Here is a 4,745-nt window from a genome sequence, read left to right as displayed (position 1 = left end):
TAGTCCTGTGGAACGGCTTGCCATGCCATTTCCACCTGGCGTCCCAGTTGGACCAGCGTTCGTGCTGGACGTGCAGACCGCGTGAGACGACGCTTCATCCAGTCCCAAACATGCTCAGTGGGGGACAGATCCGGAGATCTTGCTGGCCAGGGTAGTTGACTTACACCTTCTACAGCACGTTGGGTGGCACGGGATACATGCGGACGTGCATTGTCCTGTTGGAACAGCAAGTTCCCTTGCCGGTCTAGGAATGGTAGAACGATGGGTTCGATGACGGTTTGGATGTACCGTGCACTATTCAGTGTCCCGTCTACGATCATCAGTGGTGTACGGCCAGTGTAGGAGATCGCTCCCCACACCATGATGCCGCGTGTTGGCCCTGTGTGTCTCAGTCGTATGCAGTCCTGATTGTGGCGCTTACCTGCACGGCGCCAAACACGCACATGACCATCATTGGCACCAAGGCAGAAGCGACTCTCATCGCTGAAGACGACACGCCTCCATTCGTCCCTCCATTCACGCCTGTCGCGACACCACTGGAGGCGGGCTGCACGATGTTGGGGCGTGAGCGGAAGACGGGCTAACGGTGTGCGGGACCGTAGCCCAGCTTCATGGAGACGGTTGCGAATGGTCCTCGCCGATACCCCAGGAGCAACAGTGTCCCTAATTTGCTGGGAAGTGGCGGTGCGGCCCCCTACGGCACTGCGTAGGATCCTACGGTCTTGGCGTGCATCCGTGCATCGCTGCGGTCCGGTCCCAGGTCGACGGGCACGTGCACCTTCCGCCGACCACTGGCGACAACATCGATGTACTGTGGAGACCTCACGCCCCACGTGTTGAGCAATTCGGCGGTACGTCCACCCGGCCTCCCGCATGCCCACTATACGCCCTCGCTCAAAGTCCGTCAACTGCACATACGGTTCACGTCCACGCTGTCGCGGCATGCTACCAGTGTTAAAGACTGCGATGGAGCTCCGTATGCCACGGCAAACTGGCTGACAATGACGGCGGCGGTGCACAAATGCTGCGCAGCTAGCGCCATTCGACGGCCAACACCGCAGTTCCTGGTGTGTCCGCTGTGCCGTGCGTGTGATCATTGCTTGTACAGCCCTCTCGCAGTGTCCGGAGCAAGTACGGTGGGTCTGACACACCGGTGTCAATGTGTTCTTTTTTCCATTTCCAGGAGTGTATTTAGAAGACACCAGGTGGGTTAACAATTTGACAGTCTCTGTGTTCTGCCTTGGTGCAGCTGAGGACAAGTAGGCCGTCTGCACGTTGTGAATTAAAAGTCTAAATTTGGGGAGACGTCTCTGTGGAAAGACGGAGGAGGGAAAACACTGGCCACTATATGCCCTGGGCACAGATTGACGTTACATTCAGATGAAAATGTTATTTTACTAACATATTTCCCTATCGTACGTATCGTGTCACCATACTATGAAAGAAAACTGTACACGTTTTAATGGCCGGCCGATGTGGCCGATCGGTTCTAGGCGCATCAGTCTGGAACCGCGCGACCGCTAGGGTCGCAGGTTCGAATCCTGCCTCGGACATGGATGTGTGTGATGCCCTTAGGTTAGTTAGGTTTAAGTAGTTCTAGGGGAATGATGACCTCAGAAGTTAAGTTCCATAGTGCTCAGAGCCATTTTGAACGCTTTAAAACGAGACATCACAATTCATTTAGGTGAAAACCGAATAACGATGTCTTTAACTGTTGGGGGTATACAGGGTGATATAGCTGCCTCTATCGCTAGGTTTTGTGCAACCCACAATGCTTTCAAGAACCACATGCGAGATTTTCATATTCTCTCGCTCGCTACATGCAAACTAGTAGTCCTATTGAAAAAATGAACACGACGTTCCTTTAGGATATTTAATGTTGTTAAATTCTGTACTAGAATGCTTTATCGCTGGACTCCACGGGTTTAGAGTTATTCAATAAAAGCTCGTTTGAAGGTCTCTTTAGTATGTTTCTCTAGAATAATTCGAAAACTGCAGCCTCTAGCGAAATCTTATCCCAGAACAAAATTTAGCTTCATTAAAGTTTCCACATAAAGTTCCTGTTCATTTTTTGTGTAGGACTAATAGCGAGGAAGAGAATAGGAAAATATTCTGCTTGGTATTAGAAGGGGTTGCAGTCTACATAGAACCTATTGGTAGGAGCAGCTGAATCACCTTGTGTCTGAGGGCAACAGCTTAGCTGAGTCGTCCTGTCTGACGTGAGTCAGCGCCGTGTCCTCTGTAGGAATGCCCATACCAATGTATGTTCATGAAATAAGAAGACGGAGGGTTACATGGTAAGAAGTGTCAGTTTGTAGATTTTCTGAAAGAGTCCGATAGAAAGCTTACATTGAACTATCATTTGGTTCTTTCAATTTAACATCAGTTATTGATTTTCCTACTCGAGTAGTACAGGGAAGCAGCACACTGGCAGATAATGTTTTTATACCCCAAGACAGATTTAATCAAATAAAAACTTTTCCTGTTAAGAACTGTCTGTCTGCTCAGAATGCACAGCTAGCTACAGTATATGAAATTGCTCCATACAGTAATTCAAAACAGTCCTCCAAAATAGTGCGTTCAATAAACGATTTAACGACTGAAAATTTTACAGAAAGCTTGCAACAGTTAGACTGAAATGAGGTGTACAGGGAACCTGATGCTAATTTAAAATGTAACCTATTTCATGGTATCTTTGTGAATATATTTCAAAACAGTTCCCCTAAGAAAACAGCGAAATATAATTGTAAGAAATCATATAAAAAGCCATGGCTTACTACAGAGATAAGGGAAATCTATCTTATAGCTAGGAGGAGTAATAGTCCAGAAACAGAGAAACATTATGAAAACCACTGCACTGTTTTAAGAAAAGTTATTAAAAGGTACAGAAGTATGTGCATTATGTCTAAGATTTGCACATCTGACAATAAAATTAAAACAATTTGGAATGTTGATAAAAGGGAAATAGGGCAACTGGGAGCACAGGAAGACTGTATTTCTATCAGACTCAATGAAAAGTTTGTTAACAGAAAATCAGAAGTTGAAAACCGTTTTAGTTATCAGTTTTATGTATTGTGGAGAAAACAGCGTCCAACTATGCACTCTAAATGCCAGGCAGTATATGGAAGAGGCAATACCTATGCAATTTGGTAAAATTGAAATTCGACCTCTCTCTTCTACAGAAATTAGGAAAATAATAAATTCACTCGAAAGTAAATGCTCTCATGGAATTTATGGCATTTCCAGAGGAGTACTGAGAGCTTGTTCCAAAGAGATAAGTAGGATTCTCAGCCACATATGTAGTAGCTCACTGAATCAGGGCATTTTTCCAGATAGACTGAAATACGCTATTGATAAACCATTGCTTAAAAAAGGGGTAGGTCTGATGCTAACAATTACCGCCCAATCTCACTTTTGACAGCTTTATCCAAAATTCTTGAAAAAGTAATGTATTCAAGAGTAGCATCACATATCTGTTGAAATGAAGTACTAACAAAACGTCAATTTGGTTTTCAGAAGGGCTTTTCAATAGCAAATGCTATATATGCTACGACTGACCAAATATTAGACGCATTGAATAACCGAAAATCACCCACTAGGATATTTTGTGCTCTCTCAAAGGCTTTTGATTGTGTGGATCATGAAACTGTTCTAGAAACTCTGGGGTATTGTGGTGAGAGTGGGACAGTGCACAAATGGTTTAATTCACATTTAACTTGAAGAATGAAGAAGGTTGAACTTAACAGTACAAATAGTCTGCAAAAACCAGCAGAGTCCTCTTACTGGGAGGGTATGAAGAATGGTGTCCCACAGGACTCAGTCTTGGGTCCCTTATTGTTCTTAATAGATATGACTTGCCACCCTATACATTATGAAGATGCAAAGCTAATTCTTTTTGCTGAGGATAGTAATCACACCCAACAAACAAAAATCAGTTGGAGAAATTGTAAATAATGTCTTTCAGAAAATTATTGAATGGTTCTCTGCAAATGGACTCTAAGTAAATTTTGAGAAAACACAGTATATACAATTCTGTACAGTAAATGGCATAACACCATTGACATAAATAGACTATGAGCAGAAGTCTGTTGCTAAGGCAGAATAAACAAAATTTCTGGGTGTGTGTGCACTGATGAGAAACTGAATTGGAAGAAACAATGATCTGCTGAAACGGTTACATTCAGCTACCTATGCTATTAAGCACTCCGTCTTGAGGTCACGAGTGGCATACCGGGACCATCCGGCCGCCGCGTCATCCTCAGAGGAGGATGCGGATAGGAGGGGCGTGGGGTCAGCACACCGTTCTCCCGGTCGTTATGATGGTATTCTTGACTGAAGCCGCTACTATTCGGTCGAGTAGCTCCTCAATTGGCATCACGAGGCTGAGTGCACCCCTAGAAATGGCAACAGCGCATGGCGGCCTGGATGGTCACCCATCCAAGTGCCGACCACGCCCGACAGCGCTTACCTTCGGTGATCTCACGGGAACCGGTGTATCCACTGCGGCAAGGCCGTTGCCACCTATGCTGTTAGGTTTATTGCATATTTTGGGAATAAACATATCACTAAATTAGCCTTCTGTGCCTATTTTCATTCACTGCTTTCATGTGGCATTGTATTCTGGGGTAATTCGTCATTAAAAGAAAAATTATTCATTGCACACAAGCGTGAAAGCAGAATAATAGCTGGACCTCAGCCACGATCACCTTGCGGACATTTGTTTGAGGAACTCGGGATATTCACAG

General features: G+C 45.0%; 1 pseudogene; it reads right to left on the bottom strand.

Annotated features, from left to right (window-relative positions):
- Positions 1 to 4,401: 4,401 nt before the first annotated feature.
- On the bottom strand, positions 4,402 to 4,519 carry LOC124623307 (annotated as a pseudogene).
- Between the last annotated feature and the right edge of the window lie 226 nt (positions 4,520 to 4,745).

The sequence above is a fragment of the Schistocerca americana genome, chromosome 7 (assembly GCF_021461395.2).
Source record: "Schistocerca americana isolate TAMUIC-IGC-003095 chromosome 7, iqSchAmer2.1, whole genome shotgun sequence".
NCBI lineage: Eukaryota > Metazoa > Arthropoda > Insecta > Orthoptera > Acrididae > Schistocerca > Schistocerca americana.
The sequence above is the reverse complement of the archived record's forward strand: the minus strand, read 5'-3'. Positions and strand labels throughout refer to the sequence as shown.